This window comes from Phaethon aethereus (genome assembly GCF_964289735.1).
Source record: "Phaethon aethereus genome assembly, chromosome: 1".
NCBI classification, from domain to species: Eukaryota; Metazoa; Chordata; class Aves; order Phaethontiformes; family Phaethontidae; genus Phaethon; species Phaethon aethereus.
The window spans coordinates 204825919-204843302 of NC_138575.1; the positions used below are offsets into that span (position 1 = coordinate 204825919).

Consider the following 17384-nt stretch of genomic DNA (forward strand, 5'->3'; position numbering starts at 1 on the left):
CCAAGACTGTGCCCAGTTGTGTTTCACATCTCTGCAGATGGAGACTGCAGAACCTCTCTGAGCAATCTGTTCCAGTGTTTGACCTCTGTCACAGTAAAAAAAAAAAAAAAAAAACAAAACACAACTGTTTTCTTGTGTTCAGATGGGATCACATGGATTTTAAATTCTGCCCATTATTTTTTGTTCTGTTGGTGGACACTACTGGGAAGAGTCTGGCTCTGAGTTTTTCATTCCCTCCCATCAGGTATTTACATACATTGATAAGAGCCATCTTGCCAGAGCCATCTCTTCTCTAAGCTGATCAGTCCCAGTTCTCCCAGCATCCCATCATATAAAGGTACTCCTTAATCATTTTCATGGCCCTGTGCTGGACCTGCTCCAGTAAGTTCATATCTATCTTATAGTGGGAAGGCCAGTCCAGTGCCAGTACTGGGCACAGTACTCTAGATGCATCTTTATCAGTGCTAAGCAGGGAGGAAGGATCACCTCCCTTGACCTGCTGGCAGTGCTCTTCCTAATGTAACCCAGGAGGCTGTTGGCCACTTTTTCTGCAAAAGTACACTGGTGGCTCATGTTCAACTTTTTGTCTACCAGGACCCCAACGTCCTCTTTGGCAAAGCTATGTTCTAGCTGGTCAGCTCCCAGCACATAGTGATGCATGGGCTTATTCCTGACCAGGTGCAGGACTTTGCACTTTCCTTTGTTGAATTTCATGAGGTTACTGTTGGCACTAGTTTTCCAGCCTGTCCAGGTCCTTCTGAATGGTGGCACAACCATCTGGTCTGTCAGCTGCTCCTCTCAGTTTTGTATGGTCTGTAAACTTGCTGAAGGTGCACTCTGCCCCATTGTCCAGGTCATCAGTGAAGATGTTAAACAGTGTTAGCCTCAGTACCAACCCCTAGGGTACGCCACTAGTGACATATCTCCAGCTGCACTTTGTGCCACTGCCATCTTCAGTGATACCTTGCAGCATAAATACCACTGCTGAGAGTCAATTTTTTCCTCAGTGGTGAATGAGTTTATCCAGTAACAAAGCACTTACTGTTTTGTTACTGGAATTATTGTGAGTCAAATTTGTTTCTGCAAACTTGACGTATGTTGAAAAAGGAATAGCTATTGGTATGTGGCATATATGTTCATTTTAAGTATGAACAATCCTGAAAAGAAATTGAGGGCATGCTTCTTCACAACACTGCGGTTGTCTTGCATCACTTAACCTACAGCAATCCAAGTTCTTAACGCTTGTGTGAAATGAGGCGGAAATGTAGGTGTGAGATTCGCTTTCCAATCTCAGTCACATGGAACAGCTTGTCGAGAGGCACAGAGAAACCAAGTGCGTGAATTTTGTTCTAGTTGTTGCAATACGTTGTGTTTTGGGGAGTTCAAAAGACGTATTAAACTTGATATGAGGGAGAAGAATCTCGCTATTACTTTGTACTTCTGCCTAACTTACAAAAATCACTAAATAGTTTGAGGACAAAGCAGTGAGATGCGTGATGTGTCATAGAATCATTTAGGTTGGAAAAGACATTTAAGACCAAGTCCAACCATTACCCTAGTACTGCCAAGTCCACTGCTAAACCACGTCCCTAAGCACCATGTCTATACATGTCTTTTAAATACCTTCAGGGATGGTTACTCAATCATTTGCCTGGGCAGCCTGTTCCAATGCCTGACAAGCCTTTTGGTGAAGAAATTTTTACTAATACCCAATGTAAACCTCCCCTGCCGTAACTTGAGGCCATTTCCTCTTGTCCTATCGCTAGTTACTTGGGAGAAGAGACCAACACCCACAACACCCTTTCAGGTAGTTGTAGAGAGAGAGAAGGTCTCCCCTCAGCCTTCTCTTCTCCAGACTGAACAACCCCAGTTCCCTCAAACGCTCTTGGTAAGACTTGTTCTCCAGTCCTCTCACCATCTTTGTCACCCTTCTCTGGACACACTCCAGCGACTCAACGTCCTTGTGGTGAGGGGCCCCAAACTGAATACAGTATTCGAGGTGCGGCCTCACCAGTGCCAAGCACAGGGGCATGATCACCTCCCTGCTCCTGCTGGCCACACTCTTTCTGATACAGGCCAGGATGCTCTTGGCCTTGGGCACCTGGGCACACTGATGGCTCATATTCAGCCGGCTGTCAGCCAGCACCCCCAGGTCCTATTCCTCCACCTCTTTCCAGCCACTCTTCCCCCAAGCCTGTAGCATTGCATGGGGTTGTTGTGACCAAAGTACCAGACCTGGCATAATACTCCAGGGAAAAGTGAGGATCTTAGGCTAATCACTTTTCTGTTTTTTTACCCATTTCTCTGGCATTTCCTGGGAAACTGCAGAATAAAGTGAGACTTCCAGAATGTCTTGTGGACTTATAATGGCATTCTGTGAATTGCTGTATTCACCCTTTCTTTATAGGAGCTGATAAACTGAAAATATTAATGAATATCAGTCTCAATGTATTCAATGTTATTGAATACAGCTTTCTTTAATTCAGAAGTTGTCATCATAGAAGAAAGACAATGGGGTAAAACTAGTTCAGAGTTATTTTTATTAAGCTTACTGGCAAACCATGAATTTGAACAAAGTACTATAAAACAGGGAACAGTCCTTTCTGTTGAGAATTTTCTGTATTTATTTGAGTTAGGTGTTATTTTCAGTGCCTCCATTTGGTGTCTCTAAAGATACGTAATTTTACAGTATTTCATCAGCCTGGTCAAGTTTGCAGCTGTCTCAGAAAAATCCTAGTTAAAGCCTGTGTCAAATTTCCTTTTGCAGGTTTGCAGCAGGAGCTTGATCAATATTCAGGTTTCTGTTTTTCCACTTTTCGTAATTTGCAATTTTACATGCTGTCATGGAAGCCTTGATTCATTAGAAATTTCGAAATACAGAGCTAGCATTTCTGTAATGGGCTACATAGTGCTATGAACGTATCCAACTCATAAAAGAATTTTTTCTTCCTGGCTGCAGATCTTACCCTAAATAAACAGCTAGGGACACCCTGTAGTCCCTCTCATCAGCTCTGCCCTGTTCCGTCCAAGACTGCTGTGGGGCACCTGCTGCCCCATGCCAGAGGGTGAAGCGCAGTTATAGTTTTCCTGAAGGGTGTGTTGTGTTGGCACTATACTATGCTTTATGTTGTTCTGTCACGTTTTCCTAATATCCAGCCCTGATGTGGAATCCCCAGGATTGTCATTCTCTTCTTAGCTTCTGCTTTTCCGTGAGTGCCTTAGTCTGCTTCCTTTCCCGGTGCCTTGGCCTGGCAGAAGGCTGCTAGAAATGCTGAGAACTGCTGTGATGCTCTGGCTAGGCCCCTGCCCTAACGCCTGCAAAAGGCAACCTTCGTGGTTTTGAGTCAGATTTGCGGTGCAAGGTTAAACAATGGGGCTGTGTGTGGATCATTCTTGACTTCTGCCCAACTTCTGTTCTTTCTGAACACGTATTCATCATGTCTTAGCCTGCAGATATTAAGTGCCTTGATCTATAAAGAAAAACCGTGACTCTTAAGCCTTGAAAGCAGAGAAATGTTGAAAAGAAAAACTCTGCAAAGTCTTTTGAAATATGTACCACCAATGGTCATTCTAGAACTGATAGAATGAAGTACCCTGCTAGTACGCATTTCTCAGGCTGGTAATTGTCCATTTTTCCCTGCACTTCTGCTTCTTATCTGTTGATCTGTTTCTAATCTGTCTTGGTTAACAAACAGAAATCTTAGCTGCTGTAGCAGCAGCTGTTTTTGTAATAGCTGCTTGAGAGATTTTATCAGAAGCCTTTAGAAAGTCTAGATTGTACCCAGCTTTTGACAGTTAGCACCTGTTTCATGTCATGCATGAGCTCTAACAAGGCAGGCAGGCACTGGATATTGTTGTGTTAACTTTGTGGTCCTGCTCTTATTTTGCTTATCTTGGTTAATTGCTGATTCAGTTTAATTTACTGTTTATATTTGCATTGCTTTATTTTTCTTTTAAGGGAAGGCAGAAAATATCTTGCTTATTTAAGGAATTACTATGGTAGTGGTTATACCAAAGTTTTTTCCTCTGTCATTGCTAGTAGCATGATTGTAGCAGATAAAATAGTAATAATAGCAATCGATATTTAAAAAGGGATTGGATTGGCAGAACCAAAATGTCTCTTGACCCAAATGGAAGACATTAATTTTAATCACTGCAACCTAATGCTGAGTTCAGAAGTTTGTTCAAGTGGGTCTGGTGGGATTTCTGAAGCTTGATAGTGTGCTTTTCAGATCTGTAAGAGGTTTCTTACAGATGAGCTGTACCCTTCTTATAGTCATGGATTTTATCAGTTCTTGAACAATAGTGATTTGCAGTGGTTTCCATATCATTTAGCTGGAAACCCAAAGGGACTATATTTATAATTGTGTACCAAATTTTGTTGATTTTTTCTGTTTAAAGTGGTATTTCATTTTAGAAAAAGAGCTTCTCCATGTAAAAGGTGTCCTGAGCACCACGAGTTAAATGTATCAGGCTTCATAAATATGTCTCTCCTGTTTGCACTTAACTCTGTATAAATGTCGTGTGTTTCTTTCTGTCCATCTCATACCATAACGTACTATCACTGACATTGGATCAAATACAAGACCAATCAAAATCAAGACAGAATGTACTGTTCATGTAATTGAATGTAGAATTGTGCTCCCTGAGATAAGCAACAAAGCCTGTAGCCCTTCATGGGGGCTTACTGTCTTTTTGGGAAAAGGTGAACATTTAGTAAACCTACTGTTCTGAGATTTTATTTCTCTGCTGGATATCTGTTCCCCATATAGGTAAAGGATTCTGTTCACAGATACCAATGTGTCCTGCTGATGTTTCTACCTGATCAGTTATTTTAACCTTTGTAAGGATCTTGAAAGCCCAGTTTTCATATAAATTGTTCAGAGGCAACCTGTCCTGTGATACCTACTCGCTTCCTTCCACAGCCTTGGTTTTTATAGGCTAGCTCCTATTTTAGCCAAAGGTAACAACAGCAAGATGCTGACTATGTGCAGCTAATGCAGACAAGCGTTTGTTTCTCAGGTGCTGTATGAATCTGCTAACCAATCTTGATTCGCACCGAGATGCTACAAGAACAGCATTCAGACAGAATTGCCTGCAGAACAATGATCCTTGCAATGTTTCTCTAGAAGCCATGTGGCAGTAATTTGTTGAGAAACAAGACAACAGCATGGAGATCTTACCTTCTCTGCTATCTCCTCAGCTACTTGGGAGGAACAAAATCAAAGCTAAGCTATGACAGAGCCTGTATTTTAAAGTTTTATATGTAAAAATACACTTTTTTGTCTCCTCTTTCATCTTGGTGAGACATTACAGTTTCCAGGTGTCTCTTTGTATGAGTTGTCGTGTGGTGAGTCTCCGAGGTCTGGCATTTACTACCGGTGGGCGAATACTGGGCAAATAGCTCTGCAGAGCTTTGTCTCCTGTCTCCCTTTTGTTGGTTCATAGCAGCCTTCCTTCCTCACCACTTGTCGTCTGCTGTGTGTTTCCATAAAGCTGTTCCCCACCATGCAAGGCTTAGTAAGTCCTAAATTGGCTAGAATCCTACTTCCATGCTGAGGAAGGAAGGGCAGCCTGTAGTTTGATTGCTGTGGGATCTCTGGGCTGCAGAATATGCTGTGACTTGCTGAGATATTTCTGCTGGGTCTGCTAGAGTGAGGAGTTGCCTTACTGCATTCTGTGTAGCAGTTTTATGTTTCTTGCACGTGGTCCATTATTTTGGCTGCTGAGAGAGAAGGCAGAGCTGCAGCTCCTCCTGGTTCCTACCACTTTGCTTTCTTCACGGTCAGTTGGTTGGTTCTTTTAGCATCCTGTGTTTTCTTTGAGTCACTGGTGTGGAGAACGGGTGTGGGAAGAATATTCTCGTTTTTTCCTGATCTCCTCTGGGCAGTTGCATTAGCAGTGCAGCTGAGGTGAATGTGGAAAGAGACAAAAGAAACTGCTATTAGGAGGAATCTGAAAATGAAATCCACTCAGTATCACCTGGAAAAATACATAGACATGCTATAAAAAATGTCATATAGTTCCAGCTATTTTTTTCACAATTGCACCAAAACCCTACTGTGAGTGAAATGCTTTCTAAAATTTTTGAAGTCTGCAGTAGGACGTATGATTTTCTGACTGATCGTAGCTGCTAAATAATGAAGGAAAACAACTGCGTAATTCCTTTGCCAACTTGATTCTGTTTTAACAGAACCTGTTGTCTCCAGGCTATTTGCTGTTTCTGTAGTGTGCTTATTTTGTATGCTGAGGCAGCATCATTTCATTTCCAATTCTCAGACATCTGGCTGTTATGGCTTTACTGTGACACACAAATACAGATACTGAATTTTTCAGTGGAAACAAACATACTCTCTTAAAAGTGTCTTGCTGTCTATTGCTAGAGATTTCTAATTGGTTTTCATGTGGTAGGAAATATGTAGATAGATAAAAATCTTAAAAAAATAGATTATTATGCTTGATATTGCTCTTTTCAAATGAAAACCTTTTTTTTTTCCCCTCTTGTTCCACTTCACTTCCCCAATGTACCCTTCACTATGATACATGGACTACTTTTCAGTGGTGGTGGGGTGAATTAACTCTTTAAATACAAAGTTGCCAATTATTCCTGTGAAAAATGTAATTGTTGCCATAGAAGAAAACTAACAGCATTTAAATTTACATTTCAGTTAATCTTTTTACAAATGAAATTATTTTTGATTCAGGTTTTGGATTGTCGTTGTTGAAATATAGTTAAATTTTTAAAATAAAAATATTGTATTGTTGTTTGAGTAGTTACTAGTTTATTTTTTTTAAGAATTTTTAATTTCTGTGAAAGGTTTATCAGTGCAAATTATTTCTATTCCCTGTGTTATTTTTAGAAGATCAGTTCTTGATGCATGAAATGGAATCCTGGTGTCTGCCACAAATTAACAGCAAACACGCTGAACTCTGGGGCATTAAAAAGTCATTATCTTTAGCTGTTGTATTTCAGCCGTACTTCAGTTCTGGAATTCAATAAAGAAATCTAATTTCATTAGCTAGTGATGTCATCCCTATTGTCATAGGAGCCTGTTTTAAGGCTGTGGCAAATTTCACGTAGAAATGACAAATAATCAGTCAATAATAATAATAACAAGTAGCCTATAAGTAAAGAAACAAGCTTAACAAATTAAGCACCTGCTGTGGCTTATTGTCTCTCTTGGCTTTGAACTGGACATGTATAAAACCAGCAAGTGCAGCAAATGAGGTTTGAAGTCTGCCTGCATTTATACTATCTTTACAAATCTGAGCATTTTGCATACTGCAGTGTTCTGTTTCTGTTTTTCTTTCTGGTTACATTGAGTGTTTCAGGAGGAGTTTCTCCACAGAGCTCTTGTTTCAGTAGAGTTGACTCTGGAAATTTTCATCGCGGAACTGGCAATTTAGAGCGGTTGAAAGCATGCTGGAGCCAGAGCTGTCAACCCTGTGATGCTGATACAATTGACAGAAAGATTCTGAATCAAGGAAGGGAGACGTGTGTGTTCTTACCTGAGAAGAAAGGAGGCAGGCAGCCTCTTGGTGCAGTGCAGGGGCAATGCAGGTGAAGCTCTGGTCTGTTTGCTGGGGCAGCAGAATAATGGTTGGAAGGAACCAAGGTTGATGGTGCAGCTGAAAGCAGGAAAAACTGGACACTTCACAGTTCCTTGTGAGGTGTTTCTTGTTCCTCCTCCTCTTCCTCTCTTACTGTGTACATCTCTCTGCAGTGCACGTTCATGCAAACCATTGTAAATTCAGGGCCAGATGCTGAGGCCTCTTTTGTATAACTTTTGGCTGCATTATATGAGAGAAGAAAGAGATGACGTTGCTTGTGATGAAAATCAGCAGTGTTGGAATACTGCCTAGTCGAACATCAAAATGTTTTTTTCCTTTTTGATTGTTTTACCTGCTTTAAAATAATACATATGTTTCAGATGTGTGCTACTTCTGCGGGGTGAAGCAGCAGTTCTGTGAATTGATAAAACAGTTTTCTTCAAATGATTTTAAAGCAGCCTTTCGGTGTCACGCTGTGTTTTGAATGATAGTTTATGGCTCTAGGAGACATCATTAACCAAGAAGATGGCTTTTGTTATTTCTGTGGGGTGGTTTTTTTGTTTGTTTGGGTTTTTTTGAGAGAGAGTTGCATGCTTTTGACTGCTAAGGAATGACTTCTTTACGTCTTTAAGCCACTTCTGTAAATTCATGCCCAGATCTTTGTTGCTCAGTAGATTTCCGAATTAGTTTGGGAAGGCACGGTCTGCATGTCTTGTATTCTGGCAATTCTCTGTTATTGTAATGGTCTCCGGGACAGTTGTTAGATGGAGTTGTGAGAAGGTCTAGCTGATCTTTGTTTTGAGGTCAGGCTGAGTAAACTTACTTCATCCTTTTGAATTACAGATATTCAGCACTGGATTATTTCCTTGCTACTTTCTCAGTATGTAGGGGGCAAAGTTATAGTGATAATAGTGCAGAAAGAGGTTCTAATTAAGGCAGGACTGTTCTAAACAGAGTTGAGGCATCTGCTGAATCTGTACTTGGGTGCCTTATTTAATAACTTGTTGTCAGTTCAGGATTAAGACACTTTATATTTTAGAGTTTACAAGTAGGTGTGTACGTGTGCACTGCATGCCTGAGCTCCTCTGTAATCAATGGGGACTGAGGCAGTCCAGCCTAGGGGGTGATTCAGCTTATGCTAGACGAGACATCTAGTGTCTGGTTTCACAGGTTTCAGTTCCCTAATAGGATTTTTAAAAATCTGTGCCAAAATGCAGATGTCTTAATCTTTAACTGAATGACTATTCCCACCTTGTGACTTAAAGTTAGCCTGGATTCCTGTACTACAGTATTACAAGCAGAAAGCTGAGACCTGCAGAGGGGAGTAAGGTCTGATGAACAACCCCAGTGTTTGCGGAGAGTGAGGGAAGATGGTATTCCACTATGCAGAATGATGAGCATGCAGCCTGTTTTACCCATGTCTTGAAATACCCTGAACCTGTAAGGACTTATACAACCGTGGTGGCACATTAGTACGTGGTATGAGTACCACCCTGAATGTAAGTATTTCAGGGCCTCTTTCCTGGAAATGACTCTCATTACTGTAGGTGTTTCTTATTCCACATTTGGCAGTATTACTCAGGCAAGGCCTGGTTTGTCCTGTATCTATTATTATTTCTGTTACGTGGAGGCCCTATTCACAGTCCCTTACACTGCTTCTGTTGTAGAAGACTTGCAAGTAAAGGTTATAAGGGTTGATGACAGGGTGATAAATGTACAGGTAGGGTGGCATGGGAATAGAATTATGAGTGAAGAGAGTCCTGCTGCATGTATTTGCAACCTTGGTAACATGGAAATTGCTGTTTATAGTGTGTTTGCACAGATATTTATAAATTACCAGTGATTTTAAAAGATGATATGCTCTTTTTGAACCCTGAAATGTTTCCTTTTCTACTTGCATATTGAAAATCTCTTGAGAACTTGCAAGTTTTTAATGTGTGAAAGGATCACAGATAAGCCATAGAACCATGTACACAGACGTGCACACCAGACTCCTGTAAATGTCATCATGTTTGCATATAAAGTTGTACTCATTACAGAAGAGCTGCATCTGTGTTGTAAGTGGTGATACAGTGGTTTCTTGGTATGTATTTGGTAGGGCATTAAACATGTAAATAAGTGTTACTTGCTTTCAGAACATAGAGTAATACATTGTCCTGCTTTCGGCAAGCCTGAGGAGATGCATTTGAGTTTTGAGGATGCAGGACTGCTTTCTGGTGACATCTGGGCATTCTATCTTGAACAGATTGACCCCTCTGGAGACTGCTAGGATCAGGATGTTTAAGAGTCCTCTTCCGTTGAACAGTACTCCATTAGAGAGCAAGTGATACAAAATATTGGAAATTTCCTTTCCTTTGGAAAGGAGAATGAGCGATTTCATATATTTGGGGCACATTGTGTCCTGGTGTAGGTGGATGCAATTCCCTGTATGTCAGTGTAGTAGCACCCACGGATGTGAGGGAAGATGTATGACTGAAAGAATGGAAAATACTGCAGAGAAGGCTAAATCAATAAAGGAAATTAAATGAAGACTAACAGCATTAGCCTTTTGCTTTCTGTGCCCTGAAACAGCTAGGGAGGCGATTTATTAAAGGACGAAAATGGAATGTTAGCGAAATTGAATAAACTGGTTGTTGTTGATAACTTGCTTGAGTCTTTGTCTCTGGATTCACAAAAGGGCATCAAAGTCATATGTTGGGGTTAGATAGCATTTTCCAGAAAGGAGAAATTTATACCTGTGGTGACAGAGAGAGGAAAGCAGTGGTAATGCAACTATTGCCTTTTACTGTAGAGATTGAAAGTCTTTTATGTAAGAATCTAATATTCAACATTGAGTTTTAATACAGGTAGTAATCTGGGAAGGTGCAAAGGCCACAGATAGTGTCCTGACATACAAAAGAAATTTGATGCTTTTAGAGTTAGCAGGACCTGGCATCTTTGATAGGTAGTCTTAAATGAATTAGGTTTGTTGTGTTCTTCTTTTAGTCTGGCTGTTCAATCAGCAAGATTAAACAGTAACCCTGGATTTAAAAAGAGGCTTCTGAAACAAAGAGGAATCAGCCTGAGAAGACATATGAGTGAAGCATAAAAATCTGTAGCAGAAGGGAGAGACGTTGGAGTGGGAACACCAGCAGTCAAAAGTTGGTGTGACGCTTCTAAAAGTACCTCCAGCATCCCAACATCTGCTGAGGCTGGGCAGAACAGCCGCCCCTTTGGACACCATGAGGAGCTGGCATCCAGCTAGTGGGGTGACAGCATGGGGTGCTGCAGTGAAGACCCACACCTGGAGTGCCTGTGTGTGAGCCTGGGGGGCCTTTGTGACTGCTGTGTGGGCAGCACCCATAACTCACAGGAGGAGTGTGCCAGGAGAGGGATGAGTGCTGGTGGCCCACGTGGCCTCTGAGGAGGTGGTGGGCATGTAACTGTGCACACTGTAGGATTACGGCTTTGGGGTATTAGTTATGAAGGTTATTTTGAAATTTGTAGGTGTTTAACATTTTGTAGGCATCTAGTGCTGTGGTTTATCTGTTATTTGGTGATGCTTTTGTTGAATTTATAGCTTGTTAATTAAGTGTTGTTAATCAGTAATTAATCAGTAAACTACTTTGACCCTGATTAGATTTAAACCATAGGAGTTGAGCAGTTTTTCCTGTTACAGTCATACTTGAAGTACAGAGCTAAGTCTTTCCAAGACATAATGTGGTATGGTTTTAGGCTTAGTTCCTATGACAGCTGTCATCAAAAGGCAGGGTGGATGAGACTACACTGTGTTTTGTCCCCTTCAGCTGATGCACTTCTCCCCCGTCCCGTTTCCCCTTGCTTGTGCTGTCTCCTAAGAAATGTAACACTTTCCTGTTTTGTGCTATGAAACTCCAGGCTGGTGAGTTGCAACACAGTTCTACGCTTCAAACACCTTGAACTGTAAACAATAATCATACTTTTGGGTATACCTCCAAGCAGCATGGAACTGAGACAGTGTGGGTCACTTGGCCTCGGGGCTGGAGATTGTCTCTAATCACCTTTTGTTTAGAAACGTAGGTGTACCCAGGGTGGCTAAATTTCAGCACTGCAGCTGCTCTTCACTGGCAGTGATGAGTGATGAAGCATGGTGGAGGAGTTAATGGCATATCTCGGCTCTCCTGGTCGATGTCATACTGGATGAAACACTTCTAATAACTGGGAGCTGGTGAACCTCAAGAGGTGCATCCGTGGGTACAAATGGAGAGTGGTGTATATTCCAGCTCGCTGTGACAAGCCCAGTGGAGGATTGGAAGCTCCTCCATCCAACAGGAGTTAGCTTTGGAAATTGCAGTAGTTTTCCTCTTCTTGCGCACTACTTGAATCCTGTAAACAGAGTACAGACAACAAGAGAGTTTGTATCATGGAGTCAATGGCATATGTAATAGCTAAGAGAGATACTGGTATGCTGTTCAGTGGATTCACTCTCCTCCTTGGGCTTATCAGGAAAATCATGACAAGGTGAGACCTCAGAGAGAAAAGAACGAAGCACTGTCCATATACGGAAACAGTTTTTAGACGTTCATGTGCTGAACTTCAATTAAGAGGAAGAAATATATAGATACTTAAAATGGCACAGAAAATTCAGGAAGGTACTAATGCATTGCATGGATGGAAAATTGAATACAATTTTTGAAGAAAGAAAACCTAGTAAAAATATTAAGCATCTGACTAGCATCACCGTAGTGCCAAAGTAGATAAGCTGTTTAGCAAGAGATGGTATGCTTTGGTGTAAATCTGATGTGGAGGAGGCCTGTGCATGTATTGGGAGATCTTTGAGGTAGGCAGTACTGAAATATTTCATCGCCATGATTGTCCACATTGCACTCATTTTCTGAAGTATGGTTTGATACCATGATATAGGATGTAAATATCAGCATAGGTTACGTAAGTTTTCTATGACGTGGATTACTGAGAGAAGATAAATCCCTTTTCTTTTTCCCCTTAAAAGTCCGCATTTTTCTAAATTCCAAATTTTGGAATTGAGCATGGGTTTTGCAGTGAAAGGCACTGTGTATTACTTATTGATTGCCTCGGTCCTGTGTAAGCAGGATCTTGTTTCTGCATAGAGCCCCGCTGTATTGTTCAAGCTCCATGTGTGGGCTTTAAACCGCTCAGCTGTCTTTGAAGTAGACATTCTCTTTCATCTGTTTTACATGGAGAAAACTGCTATGTAGGCTGATGATGTCTCTTTGTTCTCTGAAAATTCAGTAAATAATGTCAGAGACTTGAGAAGCATTCCACATTATACTTTTTTTTTTTAGCTTTAGAGTGTGTTTTGTCTAAGGTAGTCTATTAACATCAAATACAAATTGCCCAGAGACAAAGCTTAGAAAAACAATGTTGCTGTTCCACGCTCTAGCCATAAAATCCTTATCCACATCCTTATAGCCCTATTGCATTATTTCTGTTTTGTCTTTGGATCGTTACTTATTTGATAAACCGGTCACCATCTCCATGCTCCTGCTTCTTCATGAAGTGCAGTACCACTGCACTGGAAGACAGTGCAGACTTCTCATTGCCTGAGGAGTTAAAAAAAACATACTTTCTTCCCTTTTCCTTTCAAGCTAGATTCTTTCTTGTTTTTTGTGTTTCACTGTATTTTATGCCACAGGAACAGTGTTCATGATGTGGGGGTGTCTTTTTTTTTTTTGATGTTTAACAATCGTCGAAATCTGTTTACTGCTTCATGTGCTCCGTTGTCATGAGCACTGTCTCTTAAATAACGTGGCGTCATGACAAGTTATTTCAATCCACAAGTGAGGTATTATTAGCTGTTTGTTTCTTTCAAGTTTTTTGCTGTATATATGGACACACTTTTTCCATAGTACAAAAAAAAGAAGGTAAAAGTTGTATAAGATCAAAGCATCCAGTGTTTTTATTTTTTAATGTAATCCCTGGATGATGCACCACGGGCTAGCTGGAAGTTTGATCTTTATTGACTCTGCCACCTAAGAGAAAAAAGAAAATACATAAAACCGAAAATAGTAATTGGAAAGAGCTCCTGTGGAGCAAAGCTGTCATGAAGCAGATTGATTCAGCAGTGGCAGAGTTGCTTTATTGATTGTGAGTCCTTAGTAAATTAAAAAGAGGACCAAATGCGTTAATCTTTTGTGTGCGTGTGTGTGTGTGACAGTGACAATTTAGAATGTTCTGCCAGGATAAAGACACACAGAAGTGTGGGAATGTTATCTACTTCAGTCAGTAATAGGCTTTTCAGAGATAAGAACAGAGTTCTTCAAAAACCCTTCTGGGTTAAATGTTCTTTACTGTACTGTAGACAAAGAATAGAAGAAATACAGTTGCGTGATTTTTTTTTTTTTTTTTTTAAACCAGGTGCAGTTATTCCAGATAAAGGAATGAAGGGTAGGAATTGCGCTGATTTTCTTTAGATGTTGTTGTGGTTTAGCCTCAGCTGGCAACTAAGCACCATGCAGCTGCTCGCTCACTCCCCCACGGTGGGATGGGGGAGAGAATTGGAAGAGTAAAAGTGAAAAAACTCATGTTTTGAGATAAAGACAGTTTAATAGGTAAAGCAAAAGCTGTGCATGCAAGCAAAGCAAAACAAGGAATTCATTCACTGCTCCCCATGGGCAGGCAGGTGTGCAGCCATCTCCAAGAAAGCAGGGCTCCATCACACGTAATGTTTTTTTGGGAAGACAGATGCCATAACTCCGAATGTCCCCCCACCCCTTCCTTCTTCTTCGTCCCAACTTTATATACTGAGCATGACATCATACAGTATGGAATATCCCTTTGGCCGGCCTGGGTCAGCTGTCCTGGCTGTGTCCCCTCCCAGCTTCCCATGCACCCCCAGCCTTCTTGCTAGCAGGCCAGCACGAGAAGCTGGACTGTCTTTGCCTAGCAACAACTCAAAACACAGCACGTTATCAACATTTTCTCATCCCAAATCCAAAACATAGTCTCACACTAGCTTCTATGAAGAATATTAACTCTAGCCTAGCTGAAACCAGGACAGCTGTTCACAGAGGGTTCCTTAAATTTGATTCTCTGTCTGAACTGCAATGTCAAATTTATTGTTAATAGCAAAAGTGCAAAACTTTAATATATTCTAGCTGAGGATCTCTCTCTGCTTCATAAGCAAAAGTCAGTTTTGAATTTGGATTTTTGATTCTTCCAGTTACTGCTTATTACTTAATGTCTTTGTCCATTTGCAAGTAAATGAATCCTTTATTTTTATTTTCCTCCCCAAATTATCATTGCTTGCCATAAGGATGAAGTTCATTTAGAAAGGGAGCAGCTACACAGTGTGAGGTGATACACAGAAGCTTTTTCCCCACAGAAAGGTAGGGAGCAGGGACAGAGCTGGGATCCTGTGTTGGTGAGGACTTGACTTGCCAGATGTTACGTACAATGGGTAATCTGCTTTCAGCCTCAAATTCTGCACCATCAGAAATTTGTTTCACATATTTCTTTTTGGTTTATCATAGGTGAAGTTCATCCAGGAGGACATGCTCTTCTTTTTTACTGTCTGCTATTTTCCTGTCACTTCTGCCTGAAAATCCAGCTACCAGGGATAGTTTTGTGGTCTCTCATTCCTAACGTGCTATCTGTTATAGAGCACTCTAAACCTCTGCTATTTTGGATGCCCAGTTGTTAACAGGACAGGGTTTGACGAGCATCTTCTGCTAAGAGACTCTGAGGGACCATGCAGTTGGTGGGGGAAAAGGAACTGGGGATGCATGAAGTAAAGCAGTGGAGAAGGCAGGGAGCTGGGGGAACTGTTTCCCACTGTTTCATATAGAGTCCCCCCGCCTGGCACGCAGGGAAGTGAAAGGGAATGAGGTGCTCTTCCAGAGCCTGGAGGGAGATGGGAACTGGAAGTGTAGGAAACCCTGTAGAGCTGGCGATCATTGACTCTTGGAGAAAGTGCTGTTCTTGAACATCATCTGCAAGAGTAGGATTTTGTAGCTACTACTGGCACAAAAAGAGGGACAGTGGGGTAACTGAGCTTCCAGGAAGGAATCTGGACAGTCTCATTTTCAGTTTATTCTGCCATACTGTCAAAGAACCCAGTCCCTATCTTGTCCCCTCACACCTGCCCCCCAACAGCAGTGAATGAGAGAGGCAAAAGACAGGCTGAGATATCATCTCACCACTTCATCCAGCCACTTCACTTCCCACTTCTTTTCTGTTCATGCTTTTCCTTTCCTTACTTCCTGGTCCTGATTAGTCATCCTCTGGTTTCTTTGCCTTGCTGGATAGCTACATCTTTTTATAGAGCCTTGCACCTAGTCATGCTTCATGGGGCAGCCTCCCCATCAGATCTGTGAAGCCACTGTATTTTCTCCTTCTTCACCCCATGCTTCTTTGAGGATACCTAGAAGAAATTGCTAAGTGCAAGGGAAGGAGTATATTGACTGCCATTCACCTGTTTGTGTAGCTACTGAAGTGTTTCATAATCTTTAATCAGAGCTCATAGGTAGGCTTTATTCCTGTTCCTCCGTATCTCTCTTCCCCTTTCAGCCCCACTGTTTCTCACCCTTGTCATTTCTTGCCTTTAAATTTAGATAGCTCAACAAGGAGAAGCTGTGTCACTCTATGTGGGTGGTACTACAGCGTAAATAATTTTTTTCCTAAAAATGTACATGCCATCCAGCGTGCACAATATTAAGTAGTAAATGTTGTAAGTGGTAATTTGTAGTGTTTAGAAGTCTTGCTTATTCAATCTGTCTTGCTGTTTTTTTCATGCTGAATGACTGATCATTGCGCCACTGTTTTCTCTTTGTTAAACACATCTGTATGCAGAAGCAGAATTGCTTAATTTGTTTCGATCTGGCGTACTGTAGTAAGTCTGCTTTTAAATTACATACTTAGTAGATTACAAATCAGGTGGCAGCACTTTCCTGGTGCTGATTCTTCAGTGTAGTTGGAACCACTGACCTGAATACTTTTCGACCACTTCTCTTTTTTGGTAAGTCTTCTGTAACTCGTTTGGCTTGCTTAAATGACCTGCTTCTTATTTTCCACAGAAAGAGTTTCTCTCATTTGGGAAATGTAAAAGGATAATATTCCTAGCCCAAGCAGAAGCAAAATGTAGCACTGCCATCTGGGCTATGAAATTGGAATAAAGCTGAAAGCTTTACCTCAATATATTGCCATGGCTAGAAGCCAGGTGGCAAATAATAAAAGGATGGTCTGGTAGTTGGCATGTTAGTCAGGATCTTGGGAGACTGCATGTGCTGCTTGTGCTGCAAACCTCCAAGAATGTAGGCAGGTTGGAAATTATTTCTCTCACCTAATACTGGTTATCTAAATGTTATGGATCTACTCTGAGCTAATTGTCTCAGCTCAATCTGCTGTGAATGGATAGGCATTTCCAGAGGGCATAGGGTCATTCCACATCACTTAGCTCTACATTTTAGACTAGAATGAATCACCCTGTGGAGATAATTGTCTCTCTCTGCACAGACTTCACAAAAAGACAGTAGCTGACTGCCTTAGCCCAGCTACCTAACTTTCAGATGCCTGAGTTACAGCAAGTGAGCCCTCTCTTCCTCTTATGCAGTTGCCTTTAGTTGAGGAGTGGTAATCCCTTCCTACCTCACAGGTACAACAGAGATTAAATGGTGCTACAGTGTTCTGACAAAGAAAGCTAAAAGAAAAGAAAAAAAGTGAAAAGACAATTACTTATGTATATATGCACATATATTTGTGACTGCCTCAGGTTTTTGAACACAGTGCTGAAAGGGAGAGATCTTAAGGACAGAGACCTAGAGGTTTTTGCATCCCTAGGAAATACATAGCTGTTTCATGTCAATACTCTGATGAACACATGGAAGAGGCAAACAAAG

General features: G+C 41.2%; 1 protein-coding gene across 1 annotated transcript in view; it reads left to right on the top strand.

The window, feature by feature from the left end:
- The window catches only part of ALKBH8 (alkB homolog 8, tRNA methyltransferase), a 58593-nt gene that overhangs the window by 21588 nt on the left and 19621 nt on the right, over positions 1-17384 (top strand). The window lies entirely within an intron of this gene.